Raw genomic sequence first — 21,541 nt, forward strand, 5'->3', positions numbered from 1 at the left:
ATGCGCTTGTGGAACAGTGCCTTCTTGAATGGAGTTCTGGCTCTGCTCTACAAGAACAGTAAGAAATCCCTTTTGCGCTTGTATACACAGTAATAGTAGTACAACCGACTCATGTATACAGAACAAATTAGGAGAACGATTGCGTCTAGTATACTCCCGCTTCCCAAAATGTAAGCCTCGCTTGACTTTACACGATCTTTGATGCATAACTTACCATCAATACATATAAAAAATGCATGGACTGAACATGTATAGCTGATAACATCCTTGCAAAACAGTTTTTTTCATGTATATTTATACTAATTTAGTGGACATACAATGAGTGAAAGCCATAGTTAGTTGTGTGATTAAAATCAAAAAAGTCAAAGCGCACCTTATATTTTGGGTACTGTTGAGGAAATCGTTAATCGGCCAGATTTTGGGAAGGATGGAGTACAAGAATTGTGTGCCTATAGCTCAAATATGGCAAAAGGGCACGGAAACTTAGCCAATATAAGACCAAATAAAATAGTAGAGGACAGAAACCAAAAGCATGTTTGAGACCACGGTAAAAACAAATTGAAAAAACTCATTACTTCTAGGGGAAATGTGAGATTTTAGCCAAACATGTCTAGTTCTCAATACAAAAAATGCATGCATATTCATCATCTGCTTCCTAATGTGAAACAAGTTTATCCTTCCAACACAGGGTATTATCAAGTAGCTCATTCAACCTAGTTCATCCTTCTAACAAGCTGGTTGATGTAGTTCTCATGGTTGCCAACGTCACCACCCTCAACGTAGTGGTTCCACTTCTTCTTCAGGCCACCAAGTGGTGCCTTAAGCCTGAATGGCCATAGGAAGTTGTTGGCCTCCTTGAAGTGTGGGCCAATGGTCAAGATCTTGTGCACAAGGTCCTCAATGCAGATGATGTCGTGCTTCCCCAAATCCTAGTAAGGACACGGAAATGGCAATGATTCAACTTAGCATGGATATGCACCATAGACAGGCGCAGGGCCTATGGTTTAAGAAACAAACCTCCTCGATGACTTTGTTGTTGGTCAGAGGGATCCTTTCTTGTTGGGCTTTCTGTAACCTCTCTTGTTGATCAACTCCCTGACACTCTTGAGGTTAGGGTACCTACATAGATCATGAATTATACAAGTCAGCAACAATGCAAGATCATATCAAGTTTGTAGTTGATCTGATTTGATCACTTGAAATCTTGGTTGATTATACTATAAATGAGAAAAAATGATTGCCTATAGTTTGTACCAACATTTAACATCACAAGCTAAACTAACATAATTGCTTGGAAGTGAATAAAGGTGTCAGGGAAACGACACCTATGGGAACACGAGGATCCCTTCTACGGTTGGCGGGGCAAGGAATTGTGCAAAGAGCAGGTCTAGTGATCAGCTCGAGGGGGTTTTACCCAGGTTCGAGCCCCAATCATGCGTAAAACCCTAGTCCTGCTTGTGTGTATATTCTGTGTTCTTGAGCTCTTGAACTAGTTGTGGTGCATGCCCAGTCCAAAAAGTCTGAATCCTCTCCCAGTACGCCTCGGGCCTCCTTTTATATGTCAAAGGGGTTGCCACAGCGACACACAGGAGGTGGAAAGTATCTATAGCGCACATGCTTATCACTGACATCATAGGACAAAAGCATTTAATGTGCTGCCTACGTGCCCTCTAACTTTATCGGGGGTGGTAACAGGAGCCTGTCCCGTCTGTCGCCGTCTCTCCTTGGCTTGACACGCGTCCAGGCTGACGAGGCATGCAATGCTAGGCTGGCTGGCTAGCTGCTGTGTCGGCGTGGTGGTAGAGCCTCCACTAAGATATGCATGCCGCCACGTAGGTGTCTGCCTAGCTGGCAAGCTGGCCGTCACGCTGGAATGGGTGTGAGGTGGCGAAAACTCGTCGGGTGCGGGCCTGGCTGTGGCCCCGCAATTGTCCCCGGCAAGGGTCTTGTCGGGCCCTCGTAGTCTTCCCCGGCAAGGGTACGGTCTTCCCGGGGGTCTTCGTCTTCTGGTCTCTACGTGGACCCGCGGGCTATCAATCTTCACAAAGATCTGCACGTCACTATGCATGCGCACCCGAGCCTTGGCTTTGACATTGTCGATGATGTCAGAGCTCTCAGCCTCAAGGGTGATGGCCTTGCTGGTGCTTTGCGGGTTGCCCCGGTAAGGACCTTGCCGGGCTACATAGGCTGCCCCGGCAAGGGTGTAGCCGGGGGAGGTCCAGCCCATCTTTTGTTCCTTGTTTACTGTCTTGAATCTTCTCTTGGTGCCCTTGTATCTTGTCCTTCTATTGCTCTACCAAGCCCTGCCGTAGGCGTGGCTACGACTACCTGTGCACAAGTAAGGGGTACAGAAGAGCCCATACTTTTATACACCGATAGGAGCCCCCAGGCCTAGGCCACACATAAGTGTGGAGCGTTGTTGGGCCAGGCCCAGAACAGTGTGCGGGCACGCGTGGTAGAGTTTAACCGATGTAAACTTCTTGCCAGTTGCGCTTCCCCACGATCCTCATTGAGTGTGTGACGTGGGGGTCGTGCGTGGAACGGCCGCAGCACGCCTGCGTCACCTATTAAAGAGGCGGCGCGCGCCTTCCCTATATAAAGAGGAATCTGCAGGGGTGCTACTCATTTACCCTCTACGCCTTCCCAACCTAGCCTCTTCTTCCTCAAGTGCAAACCAGAGCTCCACCGCGCTTCTATTACTTCTTGACCCCTCACCCCTCCTCATCTGCCATGGCGCCCAAGGCAAGCAAGGGAAAGGGGGCGGCCAAGGACGCCGAGGGGAAGGAGGTGCCAGAGAGTGAGCTGGTGAAGCTGCGGAAGAAGCATGCCCTCTTTGTCTCAACGGTCAACATGGTCACCCTCAGGGAAAAATTCAAGTGTCTGTGGGGGAGAGAGACATCGGGGCATCCTGCCACGGTCATCATCTCCACTCCCTTTGCCAAGCCAGGTCCAGACAAATACCCTTTCTTCATCGATTACTTCTCCTGCGGGCTCTTTCCCCCTTTCTCTGATTTCTTCAACGACATCATGCACACCTATGGCTTCCATCTTCTGGATTTCACGCTGAATGTCGTGGTGTGCATGGCCTTCTTCGCCCACCTTTGCGAGGGCTTCACCGGGGTGCACCCCAACACAGTGCTCTTCCGCCACTACTTCGTCCCTCGCATCCAGGCAAGGGAGGCCATATCCGGCTACGTCACTTGGATCCCAAGGGCGTTGAGCAAGAGTACGTACCCGGATGGTTCCACAAAGGATAAGTGGGATGAATGGCGGGGGCGGTGGTGCTGGATCGAGGAGAAGGATCCGCGTGAGTTCTGCCAGGTCCGTCGGAGGCCGCCGGTCCGCGACAATGACTGGGGCTAACTCAACGCCGATGACGAGAAGCTCACGGTCGCCACCACCAGGATCCATTGCCTTACCTCGGCTGGGCTTACGCTCGACATGATTGGGGACGATTTCATCCGCCGCCGTATTGCTCCTCTGCACAATAAGGGGAGGCCGGCCTAGGACTTCAAGAACGCGACCGACATCATGAGGCTTCGCCCTGGCCTAAATTATAACTTCACGGTGATACAACATGCGCATCTCTGCCAGAGGCTTTTTCAGCTCAAGGTTGACGAGACCGGCAAGGCCGAGAAGTCTGACAAGGCCGCCAAGACTGGCAAGGTTGATAATCTGTTCAAGTTGCCAGCGGGCGTGGTCCCGTTGAGCAACAACTCTTGCCTGACTGCCATCATCACCATGATGTCGGTGTTCAATGCGCATGGCCTCGATTCGACCTGAGTCGAGCCAAAGGTGGAGCTGGTGCAGAAGTTCTTCAACAACCTGTCGGAGACGTACGTCTATGCCGAGTCGCAGCTCATCCGCCGTACCACCGCAGAATAGGTGGCGTACAATGTTGCCAGGGCGGAGGAGGCAACACTTGCCGAGGAGGCTAGCAGCCTTGGCACCGTGGAGGACGAGGTCGAAGAGACCGAATAAGAGAAGAAGTTTGTCGAGTGGACGGGGTCTTCTGGGGAGCCCAGCGGCGCCTGCGCCGGGGTTCCCCTTGCTGAGGGGGTGTCCGAGGAGTCGGCCGAGGAGGGGTCAAACGCGGACGAGTCATCGGCCACAAACAAGAAACGTGTCCTGCGACGGGCCGGTTCTGGCGAGCCAGTCCGGCCCGGCAAGGCCACGCAATGGCAAGAGGCCCAGGTGCAACCCATGCGCCAGACGAGGCGCGCGGCCGCAGAAGCGGCGAAGGAAACTACGGTGGTGAAGAAAGCTGCGGCCGCTTGTTGTTCAGTTGTTCTATTGTTTTGTTGTTCTGTTGTTTTTAACTTGTATAACCATGAAGTTTTCTTCTTCTAAGCAACAAAACTAATGGGGGAAATTTTGTTTTTTCCACTCTAGCTTTTGCCAATTTTCCTTATGCCACTCTATGTTTTGACATTTCTCTTTTGCTACTCTTAGCTTTTGACAATTACCAAAATTTCCATTTCATGGCAAAATCGAAAAAATTAGTCGTGTACATTCTCAAAAGCTAAGAGTGGCAAAAGTGAAATAAAATTATTTTGCTTTTGCCATGAAATAGCAACTGTGATAATTGTCAAAAGCTAAGAGTGCCAAAAGTGAAATTTCAAAATCTAGAGAGGAATAAAGAAAATTGGCAAAAACTATAGTGGCAAAAACAAAATTTCCCCAAACTAATGTGAAGTAGATGGGGCCAAAAGATTTATAAGTAATTCCATATCGATGATGAAATAAATTGATTGCCCTGCTTATCTATTGTGCTTGGTTAAATAAAGGGTGTTGCATAGTCATCCATACATAAAGTTGTGCATTTGTGTGTGATGGTGATTTTTTGGTGTGACCGGTCCATGAGAGAAAACTGATATTTTGTATCGCAAGAAGGTTTTAAGGTTTAAATCCATGTTTCCAGCATAGAGGCAACCCCTACAAGCATTTGAGGTGGTCCGTCACTGTTCGGTAGATTGACAAGACAAAGATGGCAAGAATGATGTCATCAGTGGGGCGCAAGCCTCATCGGTGGGAGTGTGCCAAGATTGTTTTTGTGTGGAATTACATAAATCAAGGAGTCATGTGCATGCATACTAGCTCATCTAGTCGATGTCATGTCAAGTGTTCATATCCAAGTGCATTCCGATATGTGGTTCCAATCCAGTTGAAGCGTATCACGGTCGAACCACTATCCAGTGAGGTGTATTACTATGGGGAAAACGTGTGTGGAAAAAATATGGCTTGTGGTTGTATATGTGTCTCCGCGAGAAATCAAGCATGAGAAGTAGTGGAATGGTAATTAATGAAGTCAAGTATGTTGAATGAGGTCATATCTCTACGTGAGCTCATGTGATCATCAAACGGTATGTAACAAGGGAGCTAGAGTATTCGGGTTGTCTCGGTCAATGCATTGAGTTATGTCGACAAGTCATGAATCTTAAACAAGTCAGGATTCGAGGGATTACAAGAGGTGGCAAGTGTTCATATGGCCTTTGGATTGGTGCATTATCATGCCCGACTATCGTACGAGGAGGTAGGTTTGAGTCATTTACCCTATGCATGTTCTTGTCTTGTTGAGTCTGGTTCCTAGGTGTTTTGTGTATATATAAGCACACTGGGGGCTCGAGGTTTTTAACAACGTGAAACTACACATGTGAGATGTTAGTTGGGAAGAAATAATGTAATAGAGGGTGTTGTTTGTATCCTCAATTAAAGTTGTGTGTCTCCATTGTCGCATTTGTTCACAATATTTTGATGCAACTGACTGGTGGGAGAAATCCAACAAGGTACCAATGTGTCATGAAACTTTTGGATTTGGAGGCATTAGGAATGAAGCTTAAACAACATAATTAAGAACCACTACCAATTTACTCTATCTTCCGATGCTGACGGGGGATATGGGTGTTGGTCGATGAGCTCCTTTTCGTATGCATCGATGGGTTCGGCCAGTGGCCTTCGACTCCTAGCACTGCGCACCCCACACTCTGTGATGCCATGACTATGTTCTACAAGAAAAACGACAAATCCCTTTTTGCTTGTGGAACAATGAGTACTAAGTTTTTCACAATTTGTCGATCGGGTGGTCACTAATGAATTCAGAGACATCAGTTACATTTTCCCATCAAGGCCTTGATTGGGAGCCATGTAAAATGTTACACACGTAAAAATAATACTAGTGTATTTCACTTGCTCGTCAAGGATACCACGGTATTTTACAAGGGACATATTTTCGGGTTGTAAACCAACGTTTGGATAAGAGAAAATAATCCACTTGTAACTGGGAAGGTGAACTAAACTGGGAAGTTAGCTTGGTATGACCTGATTGCTGAAAAAATTGTTTATCAACACTTGATATAAAACACATGATGTTAGTTGATCTACTTCCATGAAACCATCTTTATTCACATCACAATGAACATCGCGATGTATACCATAACAAATGTGAGCTATTCTATTTTCTTTACCATAACAAATGAGAGCTATTAATTCACGGTCCCAACAAATAATAGCTAATATCAATGTAAACGTGAGAAATCGGCACATGAAAGCCCAACGTGATAGGTTGTAAACAAAAGCTTGTGATGGCAAGTTGGCAAACAACCATCCATTTGGTTTGTTTGAAATATCCCTCTTTTTATAGTTCTTATGGAAAATCTTGCCATGTTATTTGGAAGAAACATCTTAGAACCTTAATGGATCAAATTGCTTGCAGGAACTAGAACCAATTAGAAGCGGTAATTGCATAAAGTTGTCATGCGGTTCCATATAGATCCTGCACTGAAAAGTATAATGTATCACGGAATACCGGTGTTGTTGTAAAGAATGAAGACAATGCTACTAATTAATAAAATACATATAAATAAAACCATTCGTGTGCTTGGAGTAGAAGTTAATATTTGAGAACATAACTTCTGTTGCTAATTACTATTACCAGTCTAGACTCAAAACATATATAAACTCAAGATTGATGTTGTAATTTCCATCAGGGAGAGATAATTTAAGAGGGTCAATTTGCATTTGTTGTGTATATAACCATTCTTCATCAGCTCTCTGACTCCGGATTACGTTGTGAAATACAATTGCTGCCATAAGAATTTTCACTTGAATATCAATTGGGCAATGCGTGCCGACTTTTAAAACTGGGAATCACATCTTCTAGACACCAACTGCACGCTCCATATGGTTCCGTTAACGGACATGCCTTACATTGAAAGGTTATTTCAGGTTCTTTGGGCGAGAACCACCTTGGCCTTTATCTTGTAGATGATATCGAACTTCACTTTACTGAGCTAGAAACTTTGGGGTGTTTGCACAGCCTCCGTACCAAAATAGTACAAAGTTGAGTCTCTTATTTGGGACAGAGGGGGTACTTGACTGTAAATACATGGAAGCCCATGCAGATTTCAATACCAAATAGTACCAAGCTGTGGGGACATCGAGTTGCTCCCGAGTTGCATATGCACCAGGATGAACAGTAAAATCCGATATAACAGTAAAAAATGGAAGAAAAAGATACAAGATGCATGTCTGAATGCCCTACTCCCGTGCAAAATTTTGCTCAGAATTTTTTTACTTTGAAAAAGGTTATTTTTAAAGCATTTGGGTTAACTTTTTTTTACCTAAAGCATCACAAATGCGGTCTCTTCACCAAAATTTATATCTAAGGAGAACACTCTAGATTTTTTGTATGGAAAAGTTTTTATATTTAAAAAATTGATATTGTTTGCAATTTACTATTCACCTAGGTACAACTGGTGCAGTTGCACCTAGGAGCAAAATGGCACTTTCACGAGCTATGATTACTATCTGTGTTATGCTACGAGGATAGAAATTGCTAAATTAATGAGTATCTAGTGAATTGTGCATCATAAGGTCAAAGGTCAATGATGTGATAGCATTGAAGCATCCGTTCATATGTATATGCACTGTTTCCGGACTATGCTGAAATCTATGAGTCAAATGTACGATGACTCGTATTCCTGTAAAGCATGTACGTAAACATCTCTACTTTCTCTTCAATGTTAACTCCTCTTGACTTTTGCAGAAGTTGTTTGGATCTAAGATGGTCGCATATAGCTTGGAAATGTGGGATTCCATCCTAATCCCCAAAAGTATCAACACACCCTTGAGGGTGACTATCCAAATATTTCTCAGATATATTTAGCTCTGGTAAAAATAGATACGTTGTATGGAATCTTTTCTCTCCTAAAAGATATACAATATAATGTTGGAAAGACAACAAAAATCATCTCCTCCTCCTTCTCCTCCTCACAATCTAGCAACATTCCTATTATCCATTATCTAGCGAGAAAATAATACTAAATAGAAGCAACAATACTTACCTAGCAAGAAAAGAAGACTAAACAAATAAGCAACATGAGGTGAACAAGAGGTGATCTTGCTCATGGGCACATTTAAAAATAATACTTGAAGCAACATAGCAAGTTAAGTGATGATATGGACCACTTCAGATCATATCTTATCTAGCGAGAAAATAATACTCTAAGCATGAACTACCTATGCCAGTTGGCTCACAAAGCAGGAACTACTAAAGTCATCTTTAAGGACAAACATTCGAAGATTACTAGCAGGAAAAACACTGGCTATTTTTCTTGTAGGCTTAAGATTCCGATAGATGATCAAAATAGAGCTCAGATATGTGATTTAAGATTTAAGAACAGTACTAGCTCAACTGATGTACTCGTTCTTTTCCCTAAATTTTGTTCGCAAGTTCTCAAAACATACATGTACAAGACAAACTACAAATTTTCACTTTACCACCATGACAAACACATCATCTGAGCCGTCTCTTAGTGGAGATGATGTTGGGTTTGCAACACATAAGTGATGGGTAGAGTCATGTACAAGACAAAACTAAACTCTGCTAGATAATTGAACGTGCGTTGGAACAAGATATAAATATGCCCCTGATTGACCTGTCCATATTGATGCAATGGTGTATATAATATTTATAAATCAGACTCGTGATTTACCTACCTAAATAAATTTTGGAATTATATCTAGTAATCACTTATTCCCCTGTTCAAGAATTCGTCTGATTAACCACTTAACTTGCCGATTAATCCCTACTCTAAGGTCACCGAGTAGCCGATAAACTCATAAATCATCTAATTAATGGATTAACTTGCCAATTAACTTGTTGATTAGCCTATTAATCCCGTACTCGCTAGCAAACCAAGTAGCTACCAATAAACGATTTCCTCTTTTTTGTGAGACAATAAATGATTTCCTCAACAATACACTTATTTGGTAAAAATTCATTCGCTTGCCAAAGAAATCAATAAAAAAAGGGAAGACATTTAAGATGGTTTTAAAGGAAAACCAATGAAACAAACCAAAGATAGGAGGGAGAAAATCAAAACAGAGAGAGGGAGGGGGAAATGTACACAAGGTTGCACGAAATGTTGTCCATGGCAGGAAAAGGAACCTTTAATCTTTTTGAAGCGGTGTAGATATTCATCATCTCAAATCATCTTCTTTACAAGCTTCTTTGAACCCAAGAACTGACATGCATCAATGAGTCAAAGTGTCGTTTGAACTCTTCTAAGAACCTGTTTACATGTCCTGGCTCCCATTCATGTAATTCACAAATGGCTATTGTAATCAAGAACACAAGCATCCACCAATATAGGGAGCGATGGGAAGTAATAAACCAACGAGTAGCTAACTATTATAAGACCAAATAATATGGTGGAGGATAGAAACAAAGACATGTTTGTAACCCACGGTAAAACAGATTAAATAACTCGAAACCTCTAGAGGAGATGTGAGATTTCTACCAAACATGTCTAGTTCTGGATGTAGGAGACACATGCATATCGGCCAGTAAGGCTATGTGCGGCCACTTCCTCAATAGTGCGCTTCAGGCTATCATTGTTGCCGAGGTCTTTGGAATCCTCCATTGCTACAAAGAGCGGGCATCAGGTTACAATGTGGAGCGGATTTTAACAATTGCAATACATGTACAGTGACAACTCGAGCAGAGGAGCCGACCTCCTAAGCAACATGGTCGCTTGCATTGCCAAGGAGCATGAGAACCCTTAGTAGACAAACGAATTGATAACAAGGGTGAGCATTTGTTTTATAGTCAAGTGTGCCTTCGCTTTCGTTTCACTGCTAGATCTTTCAACCCTTTTGGGTCTACATAAGATACATCACCATGTGACAAGAACTACTGATTTTTTTAAAGCGTGCATCAAGAACTTTAATCCTACTATCGTATTGCACTACCGAGCCTAACTCAAACCAACTAGAATGATCTCACTAAGATAGGGAATTATGGTGCTTGTCCTTTCCACTACGGTACATGTAATGCTTTTAAGAAAGAAGAGGAACAACACTGGCGATTGGATCATCGCTGTTTTGTCTCTCAGGTGCATTGATCACGGATCGATGTGGCAAGGTCATGGATCCTGTCGAGGGTCATTTTGTCTTCACCATATCACTTGCAGGATGCTCTCCGCCACCTACCAAAGCTGCTAGACTTTAGTAATGCATTGTTCTGCACCTCACCGGCTCATCAGTCTTTGTATATCTAGAGTTTACATTTTTCTTGTGACATGAGAGTTAAGTTTTGACTCGTGACCAAGAGAAATGCCGCAAATCTTGAGATAAATTATGCAGTCGCTTCTACATGATACATGAATTTAATTTTATCAGCCTGAATTTAATTGTATCAACCTAGCTAAGTGGGCATGTGCACAAGATCGATGATCGAACTTTATCTCTACATAACTAGGAATGATAAGTGGCACACAGACAGCAAGTGCGTGAATAATTTGAGAATCACACCGTTATTTTGTTTTGGTGTTTCTTTGAACTTGTTCGCCCATGAAATTTTCTTCTTCTAAGCAGCTAAGTTAATGTGGAGTAGCTGGGGTCAGAAGAGTTTATAAGTAATTCCATCTTCAATGATGAAATCAATCCCTAGCTTACCTCATGTGCTTGGTTAAATAGAGCTTGTGTGCATAGCCATGCATACATAAAGTTCGGCATTCGAGTATGTTGGTGTTATTTTTGTGTGTCCATTCCATGGGAGAAACCTAATATTTGGTACCAAGTTTTAGGTTTTGAATCCAAGTGAGGTGGCCCCTAGCATCTTGAGGTGGTCGGTCGCCGTTCAGTAGATTACCGAGGCAAAGATGGTGAGGACCAAATCATTGGCGAGGCACAAGCATCATCAGTGGAAAGTTAGATAAATCAAGGAGTCATGTGCATGCATACTTATCCAGTCGATGTCATGTCAAGTGTTCATATACAAGTGCATTCCGATATGTGGTTCCAATGCAGTTGAAGCATATCAAGGTCGAACCACTATCCAGTGAGGTGTATTACTCTGGATGACATAATGTCAAGTGCTCATATCCAAGTGCATGTCGATATGTGGCTCCGTTGCAGTTGAAGCGTGTCACAGTCAAACCATTGTCCAGTGAGGTGTATTACTCTGGGTGAAGATGTGTGTGAAGAAAAGATGGCATGTTGTATTGTGCATGTCTCAGCGAGAGATCAAGCTCGAGCATGTAGTGGAATGGTAATCAATAAAGGTGGGCGTGTCAAGTGAAGTCATATCTCTACGTGAGCTCCTGTGGTTTTGGCCGGTATGTGAGGAGGGAGCTAGTGTTGCATCGACAAGTCATGGATCTTAAAAAATCAGGATTCGAGGGAGTACAAAAGATGACAAGTAACAAAGATTGTTGGAAGTACTCTTGCCCTGATAAAGCCCATTTTTAAGTCATTGTTTGCTAGCTTGCCATGTTTGAGAGTCGAAGATTGAACAGGTTTTCCTACTACGTACTACTACTATAAAATATAAATATAAGGTGTTTGGATTGGTCCATCATCATGACGAACTTAGTTGCGGTAGGTCTAGGTCCTTTGACTAGTCATGTTGTTGTCCTGTTGGGAGTTGTGGTAGGTCTAGGTTTAAGTCCTTTGACTAGTTATGTTGTTGTCATGTTGAGTCTGGTCCCTGTGTGTCTGCGCGTGCACGTGTAAGCAAACTATGGGCTGAAGTTTTTTAACAATGGTGAATTAGAACCAGAGATGCCAACTGGGGAGAAACAAGGAAACAGATGGCACATATGTATCCTTGGTTAAAGTTGTGTGTTCGCATCACAGCCGGTGAGAGAAATCCAACAAAGAATACAGCTTGTTATGAACCTTTTGGATTTGGAGGCATTAGGAATGAAGCTTAAACTGCCGGCCTATCTCCCACAGCTTGAGCGGCAATCCCCTTTCCCGATGCATCGATGCACCAAACCAGTAGGCTACAAACTAGTTAGGCCCCGCTTGGATTGTTGGTTTTCTTTTCCGGTTGTAAATATCTACACTTTCAGGTTGTAATCCGGTTGTAACATTCCCAGGTCGTAATCCGATTGCAAAAAAAATGAACTTTCTGATCTGCATACTGAAAACAATTTTTGTTCACATCGCAACGAACATTGAGTATCATAACAAATGTGAGCCATTCTAATTATTACCCTTGACAAATGAGAGCTATTTGATTCAAAAGCCAAACAAATAATAGCTAACATCATTCATCTGCTTTAAAAATCTGAACATAAACACGAGAACCATTCACTCCTTCCTAGAATTATTACAGAAAATCTTCCCAGGTTTTTTGAAAGAAACATCTCACAGCCTTAACGAAACGAATTGCTTGCAAGAACTAGCACCAATTAGATATCGTTGGACTTGCTATGATGGTTGGTAGATTATAGCAGAAGCGGTTGAATTTCACAAAATTGCCATGGGATTCCCACATCTGCAACAATAATTAGGTGCATACCACACCTGTAAAAAATAACAAAAATAATAATAATGAGAATATAGAACTATATGCAAGTTTTGGAACAAATCAACACATGTAAACTGAGATAATGAAAACAGGGATAATCATAGGAGAGCAATCTTTCTCTTACAAATGAGCAACTCACATGGAGTAGCAAGTGAGGAAATCAGACAGACATCTATATGAAAAGCAGCCAAAACTATAACATCTTATGTTACTGAATGCACAATGATATCCTATGATTGCTCCCATAAATAGTGAATTTATCTCAAAACAGGCTTTCGCCCCGCTTTTATAAATAAAGCAAACACCGAACCAAATACACGGCCGAACGATACAAGATGGTAAGGTAGCCCTCATACAATGCCAATGCCAAGATCACCGACGCACGCAGAGCATGACTACTACGCTATCGAAAGAAAGCATTGGGAAAACCGAGTACAACGCCACACACAGCCCTAAACACCTAAGCTCCACGACAACGCCCCCAGGAGGGAAAACGGCGCAAGGTGTCGCCACTGCCGAGTCCAGAAGGACTAAGGTCTTCACCCGGAACCCTGGCACAGAGAGGCGCCCGCAAGCATCGGCGGCGGCGGCGACAAAGCGCAGTGCTTTCGCTCGGTCACTCCCCCGTGCCACACGGCGTCTGCAGGACAGGCGTAACGAGCTCATCTCCCCATGTCCGGATCAGGGCGACTCCACTGCCAGCAACAGGGAGAGCGCCCGGGCCACCTGTCGTGGTTCTAAGCCTGACAGTAGAGTGGGGGGTAGGTATGGAGAGGCAAGGTCCTAGCTATGGAGAGGTTGTAAGCACAAAGGATGTACGAGTTCAGGCCCTTCTCGGAAGAAGTAACAGCCCTACGTCTCGGAGCCCGGAGGCGGTTGAGTGGATTATGAATGTATGAATTACAAGGTGCCGAACCCCTCTGCCTGTGGAGGAGGGTGGCTTATATAGAGTGCGCCAGGACCCTAGCCAGCCTACACAGGAGAGGGTTTAAGGTGAGTTAAGTCTGGGGCGTTACTGGTAACGCCCCACATAAAGTGCCTTTACTATCATAAAGTCTACTTGATTACAGGCCGTCGCAGTGCAGAGTGCCTCTTGACCTCCTGGTGGTCGAGTGAGTCTTCCTGGTCGAGTCCTTCAGGCCAGTCGAGTGAGTCCTCATTGGTCGACTGGAAGGCGACCTCTTCTAAGGATGTCTTGGGGTAAGTTACTTGGAACAGGTCCATGACCCTACCCTAGGTACATAACCCCATCATTAGCCCCCGAATGGATTGAGGCTTCGAGTGAAGAAGGAGTTGATGTCGTTTCCGATTGACCTTTGCGCTCTAGTTGTGCGCTGTTCTGGACCAAAGAATCTCTTCGTTGACAGGGAGCAATTTGCCTTCAGTCGACTCGATCCATTCTGTTTTTGCGTCGAGTGATCTTTCGGGCTTCGACGATCTCCGAGCGACAGATCGCCGGAAACACCGCGTCTGACAGACTGATTTGTTGCTCGCGGATTCCGCGGGATGCGAAATTTGGGGGCGCGCGCGAAGCGGGGCGGACCGCGGCGTTCGGATGGGACGGGGCATAGACGCCTCGATCTCCGCGCCGCCTTTTTCGCCACGTATCCAGCCTGCATAACTGCTCTCAGATATGATTAGATCGACCGGGCCCACATGTCAGCCACTCGGAAGGGACCTTATAAATGCGCCCGACGAGGATTTCTGTGCTGCGCCCCAGCATTCTCCCTCTCTCTCTGCTTCCTTCTTCCCAGCTCAGCGTGCTCGCTCTCGCCCCCGCACCACTTCCCTTCGCGCATCTCTCCGGCGACCATGGCCAAGGAGAAGACGGCGGTGCTGGAGCGCGCCAAGAAGGCGTCGGCGTCGGAGAAGGCGAAGGGGAGATCCACCAGCCGCGGAGGGTCCTCGTCCAGATCCCGCCTGCCGAAGGGCTGGGTCCAAGGAGACTGGATCCAGTCGACCATCACAGAGAAGGACCTCCTCGACATGGCCAACGAGGGCTTGATCCCTCATGGAGCTGCGAGGTTGCCGGGGAAGGAGTGGCAGCCACAGCCAGAAGAGGGTGAGTGTGTGCTTTTGGCCACTCATGTTGATCGTGGGTTTTCCTTGCCGCCAAGTATTTTCTTCCGTGGCTTCTTGAATTTCTTTGGAGCGCAGCTTCACCACTTTACCCCAAACTCCATTGCCTATCTTGCTGCATTCGTGTCCATGTGTGAGGGTTTCTTGGGCTGTCGACCGCACTGGGGTTTGTTCAAACATATATTCACGTGTCGCTCTCAGACCGTGAAGAAGGCGAGCCCAGGTGATGAGAGAACCCGAGTCGTCCAAATGTGTGGGGGCCTGGGGATCCAGGTGAGGAATAAGAGCACCTTCCCACCCATGACCTTTCCCGAGTCCGTCAGAGGCTGGCAGTCGACTTGGTTCTACTGCCAGGTCCAGTCGACGCCAGGGCAGTCGAGTGGACTCCCTTCGTTTACCATGGACCGAGTGAACAAGCCCTCCCCTCTGAAGCTGATTCCGGAGGAGAAAGCCGACGTGAAGATGTTGATGGAGCGCGTGGTGCAGTTGGTTCGGGAGGGGGTGACGGGCATGGATCTTCTGGAGGTCTTCCTCAGGCGTCGCATCCAACCCCTTCAATTCCGGAGCCACTGCATGTGGTTGTACTGTGGGACCGAAGACGAGACTAGAGTCCATCCAGAAGCAGTCGACGACGTCACTCTGGAAAGATGGATGGTAGCCGTTACCGGAAACAAGGACAACCCGCGCGGAGCCAGAAGGATTCCTCCACTCGACCACAACAGCGACCCAAACAAGGTACACTTGCTCTGCTCTCCACTGCGCCCTTGTCGTATTCATTTCTGTTAACCCTGCCGACTGGTCGACTGATCCTTGTTTGGGCATCTGCTAGGCCCTCACCGAGCTGTATTCGATGCCCAATGGGGCACAAGCTTCGACTGAGGAAGGCGAGGCGAGCGGGGGCGAGAGCCAGGAAGAGGAGGAATGGGACTCAGATGTTGCAGAGGATGATGACGACGATGATGATGATGACGGCGATGAAGACGACGTCGAGGACGAGGAAGAAGAGGAGGAGGAGGTCGTACCACCGCGCTCAGAAAGGCGGTCGAAGCTTGTCCACGACCCTTCGACCGAACGTGGTAAGGGGGTTGCGACCGCCACTCAGTCGACCAAGCGCCCTCGGACCACCTCTCCGGTGCCGATTGAAAAGGCGCCGAAGCAGCCCAGGGCGGCCCCGTCGAAGCCGATCAAGCTCTTGCCGAAGATGAAGGTGTCCATCCCTACCATATCAGGGTAACCGTGCTGCTCATATTTTCTTATTCTGTGTGAACTTTATCTCTGGTCGACGCTGAAGTTAGTCGACTGATCCTTTGGAGTTGCAGTGCTGCTACTTCTGAAACCTCGGCCCGGGCTGATGACCACGAGATGGAGGATGCAGCAACTTCGAACCCAGGTACTGTATTCTTAACATCGTTCTTAGTCGACTGACTCGCGATCTCTGATCCTGATTCTTCTCCGCAGCTCCACCCAATACTGTTATCAATCTCCCTGATGACGACGAGGATGAAGAACCACTGGCACGCAGGAGGAGTCGGAAAGCGTCCGCCAGTAAGGTGCCTCAGGATGTGACGGCGCCTGAGATTCTGATTGTGGAAGAAGAGAACACCACTCGACACACGGTGTCCTTCGCAAATCCACTGACGAGTGCTCAGCAGCCCTCCCTCTTCACGACGCACCACGTCCCAGAGGACCAAGCTGGCGCAGCGAAGGAGGCAATACGCCAGGCGGGACTCATGATGGAGCAGCTGAAGACCATCCGGGACGCGAGCCAGGCAGCTTATGACGCCAGCTCTGCCCTCCAAAGCAATGTCCAGGTCAGTCGACCGCTGTTTGTTCTGTTGGATATGCTACCAAAAACTTTTCTTTTCCGGAATTTATAGTAATCACCCACTGGGTGTGTCGAATAAACTCCGTGTTAGCGGGGGCACGCTGAGTGCACCCGCTGGGTGTAGTCCCCAACGCTAAGGTCGACTGCTGGCAGTCGGCCTTAGGCTTTATGATGTCAATCTTTCTGTCAGTCGACTGGTCGACTAGATTTCACAAACCGGTGGGGGCACGCTGAGTGCACCCACTGGGTGTAGTCCCCAAGGCTAAGGTCGACTGCTGGCAGTCGGCTTTAGGCTTTATGACGTCAATTTTTCTTTCAGTCGACTATGTCGACTGGATTTCACAAACCGGTGGGGGCACGCTGAGTGCACCCACTGGGTGTAGTCCCCGAGACTGTGGTCGACTGCTTGCAGTTGATCACAGTCTTAGAGAATGCATCTCTCTTTTTTTTTTGAGGTCGACTGGTCGACTTTGTCTTCAACAGGATTAGTGGGGGCACGCTGAGTGCACCCACTGGGTGTAGTCCCCGAGACTACGGTCGAATGCTTGTATTTGGCTGTAGTCTTAGAAACGTGTGTTTTTCCCTTTTTCACTCGGAAGTGAATTATAATTTGACATTTAGTCGATTGGTTCTTCGCAGAACTCTTGTGATCTTGTGGCTCGCTACTCAGAGCTGGAACACAAGCATACTCAAGTCAAGCTGAGCTTGAAGCTAGTTCAGGAGAAGCTGACAAAGGCAAAGGAGGAGACCGAAGGTATGTTTGGTGAGACCCTGACGACTGCTTTTCCCCTTGCTTGTTTCAAAATCTGATCTTGCTGTAACTTGTAGGTAAGGTAAGGGAGGCCCAGCAGAAGAAAGACCTTGAGCTAGCTGAGAAGATCAAGCTTGCCGACGAGAAGTTAGCTTCAGTCACCAAGCTTGAACAAGACAATACCAATCTGAAAGCTGCTCTTGGGATTGACAACAAGGAGGTCAGTCGACTGAAAACTGATAAAGCTGCACTGACCGACCAAGTCAGCAAATTGACTGGGAAGAAAACTGATCTGGAGGCCTTCCTGAGTGGACTTGCCAAGAAGCTGTTTCTTATGCTTGAAGGTAAACCTCTATGCTTGGCAGACATTTCCAATTGTGATTTTTCCATTCGACCATCCTCTTGACTTAGTGACCACCCTTGCAGAATTTTGTCAAAACTTTGAAGAAGAAACCAGCCGGCTGGAGCCAAACCTTGACCCCGTCAATTCTCCGGTGAACGACGAAGTTGCCATGGATGTTTTCCGACTGGAGTCTCGTGTTGCAGCTGTCGTGGACTATCTCGCAAGGCTGAAGGCCGCCACATCTCGCATCGACTCGACGCTCTGGCCTGAGGAGACACTTCAGAATGACCTTGAGTCGCTGATGGCCCGCTTGAACACGATCCCTGGTCGAGTGCAGGAGTGGAAGAAGTCCTCGGCTCGGTGTGGTGCAGATGTCGCTCTGTGTCTGGCCCGAGTCCACTGCAAAGATGCGCGAGAAGAGAAGCTGGCGGCCCTTCGGGTGGCCAATACCAAGAAGCACGACTTCAGATCCTTTATGGAAACTTTCCTTGCAGCTGCCACTCGGATCGCCGACGGGATTGACCTTGATGAATTTGTTGCACCTTCCAGCCCTCCACAGGAGGGGTAAAAAACTTCTTCTGGCTCGACGCTTTAAATTTGCCTCGGTATGCCGAGTGGAATTGTAACCGACAAACCTTAACAGGCTTGACGCCTGAGCACTTTCGGTTCCTTTAGATGTCGATTCAAACTTGGATTTGGTGCTTGAATACGATTGCCTTCGGCTCGGAATGTCTTTTGCAGGTTCAAAGCAAGGTGCCTGCACTGCAATCGACTTATTCTTTAGTCCACTTAGGCGAGCACTGGGCTGCAGCTAAGCCCCCGAGTGAGAGGATTGCTCTTCACTCGGTAGGATTTTGATAAACTTAGGCGAGCACATGGCTGCAGCTAAGCCCCCGAATGAGAGGATTGCTCTTCACTCGGTAGGATTTTGATAACTTAGGCGAGCACGAGGCTGCAGCTAAGCCCCCGAGTGAGAGGATTGCTCTTCACTCGGTAGGATTTTGATAACTTAGGCGAGCACGAGGCTGCAGCTAAGCCCCCGAGTGAGAGGATTGCTCTTCACTCGGTAGGATTTTAATAACTTAGGCGAGCACATGGCTGCAGCTAAGCCCCCGAGTGAGAGGATTGCTCTTCACTCGGTAGGATTTTGATAACTTAGGCGAGCACATGGCTGCAGCTAAGCCCCCGAGTGAGAGGATTGCTCTTCACTCGGTAGGATTTTGATAACTTAGGCGAGCACATGGCTGCAGCTAAGCCCCCGAGTGAGAGGATTGCTCTTCACTCGGTAGGATTTTGATAACTTAGGCGAGCACGAGGCTGCAGCTAAGCCCCCGAGTGAGAGGATCGCTCTTCACTCGGTAGGATTTTGATAACTTAGGCGAGCACGAGGCTGCAGCTAAGCCCCCGAGTGAGAGGATTGCTCTTCACTCGGTAGGATTTTGATAACTTAGGCGAGCACATGGCTGCAGCTAAGCCCCCGAGTGAGAGGATTGCTCTTCACTCGGTAGGATTTTGATAACTTAGGCGAGCACATGGCTGCAGCTAAGCCCCCGAGTGAGAGGATTGCTCTTCACTCGGTAGGATTTTGATAACTTAGGCGAGCACATGGCTGCAGCTAAGCCCCCGAGTGAGAGGATTGCTCTTCACTCGGTAGGATTTTGATAACTTAGGCGAGCACGAGGCTGCAGCTAAGCCCCCGAGTGAGAGGATCGCTCTTCACTCGGTAGGATTTTGATAACTTAGGCGAGCACGAGGCTGCAGCTAAGCCCCCGAGTGAGAGGATCGCTCTTCACTCGGTAGGATTTTTATAACTTAGGCGAGCACATGGCTGCAGCTAAGCCCCCGAGTGGAAGGCTGGCTTACCACTCGGTAGGATTTTGATAACTTAGGCGAAACGGATTCGCAGCTAAGCCTCCGAGTGGGAGCCTGGCTCACCACTCGGTAGGATTTTTACAAACTTAGGCGAAACGGATTCGCAACTAAGTCACCCACTGAGGGGAAAAATAAAAAGTGACAGATATTGTGGAGGAGCAATGACACTATTGTTTTGAGGTCCATGAACTACAAAAGTACTTTATTGCAACTCATCCGAGTGATAAAACTTAAGTGTAAAATGGGCGGAGTAGCTCCACGTTCCAAGCTCGGGGCTCGTCGATATTATGCTCGACGTTGTAAAGATGGTACGCCCCGTTGTGGAGAACCTTGGTGACGATGAAGGGGCCTTCCCAAGAAGGAGCAAGCTTGTGTGGTTTGTGCTGATCCACTCGGAGAACCAAATCTCCTTCCTGGAAGGCTCGACCCCTCACATTTCGGGCATGGAAACGGCGCAGATCTTGTTGGTAGATGGTCGACCGGATCAGAGCCATCTCCCTTTCTTCCTCTAAAAGGTCGACTGCGTCCTGCCGCGCTTGTTCAGCTTCTGCTTCGTTGTAGATTTCAATTCGAGGAGCATTGTGGAGAAGATCACTCGGCAAGACTGCTTCAGCTCCATAGACCAAGAAGAATGGAGTTCTTCCGGTCGACCGATTAGGCGTGGTCCGCAGTCCCCAGAGTACAGATGGAAGTTCGTCGACCCAAGCTCCAGCCGCGTGTTTGAGATCACGCATCAGTCGAGGCTTCAGTCCCTTGAGAATCAGTCCATTAGCTCGCTCTGCTTGTCCATTCGATTGCGGATGGGCGACTGATGCGTAGTCGACCCGTGTGCCCTGGGAGTCGCAGAAAGCTCTGAATTCCTCTGAGTCAAAGTTCGACCCATTATCCGTAATGATGCTGTGCGGGACTCCATATCTGAATATTAGTTCCCTGATGAAGCTAACAGCAGTACCGGTGTCAAGGCTCTTGATTGGTTTAGCCTCGATCCACTTGGTGAACTTGTCGACTGCCACCAGTACATGCGTGAAGCCACTTCGTCCTGTTCTCAAAGGACCGATCATGTCCAGCCCCCAAACTGCAAAAGGCCAGACGAGTGGGATGGTCTTCAAAGCTGACGCAGGCTTGTGCGACATATTCGAGTAGAACTGACATCCCTCGCACTTATCTACTATCTCTTTTGCCATCTCATTCGCCTTGGGCCAGTAAAATCCGGCTCGGTATGCTTTGGCCACGATGGTCCGAGAGGACGCATGATGACCACAGGTCCCCGAGTGAATATCATTGAGGATGAGTCGACCTTCTTCTGGTGTTATGCACTTCTGACCGACTCCAGTCGCGCTTTCTCTGTATAATTGTCCTTTGATTACGGTAAAGGCCTTAGATCGACGGACGATCTGTCGAGCCTCTTCCTCATCCTCCGGAAGCTCTTTCCTCAAGATATATGCGACATACGGAATCGTCCAGTCGGGAATGACCACCAAAACCTCCATGATCAAGTCGACCACCGCTGGGACTTCAACTTCAGTCGGATCTGTGGCGCTCTTGGGCTGCGGAGTTTCTTCGGTGAAAGGATCTTCTTTGACTGACGGAGTGTGTATATGCTCCAAGAACACACCACTCGGAATGGCTTCTCTCTTGGAACCTATCTTTGCTAGATCATCAGCTGCTTGATTTTTCAGTCGGGGTATATGATGGAGCTCCAACCCCTCGAACTTCTTCTCCAGCTTCCTCACTGCACTGCAGTATCCAGTCATGGCTGGGCTTCTCACGTCCCACTCTTTCATCACCTGATTGACCACTAAATCCGAGTCGCCATAGACCATTAGGCGACGGACGCCGAGTGAAATGGCCATG

General features: G+C 47.0%; 1 pseudogene; it reads right to left on the bottom strand.

Moving 5' to 3' along the window:
• Window positions 1–621: 621 nt before the first annotated feature.
• LOC123039369 (60S ribosomal protein L7-3-like) lies at window positions 622–2,227 on the bottom strand (annotated as a pseudogene).
• Window positions 2,228–21,541: the final 19,314 nt, after the last annotated feature.

The sequence above is a fragment of the Triticum aestivum genome, chromosome 2B (genome assembly GCF_018294505.1).
Source record: "Triticum aestivum cultivar Chinese Spring chromosome 2B, IWGSC CS RefSeq v2.1, whole genome shotgun sequence".
NCBI lineage: Eukaryota > Viridiplantae > Streptophyta > Magnoliopsida > Poales > Poaceae > Triticum > Triticum aestivum.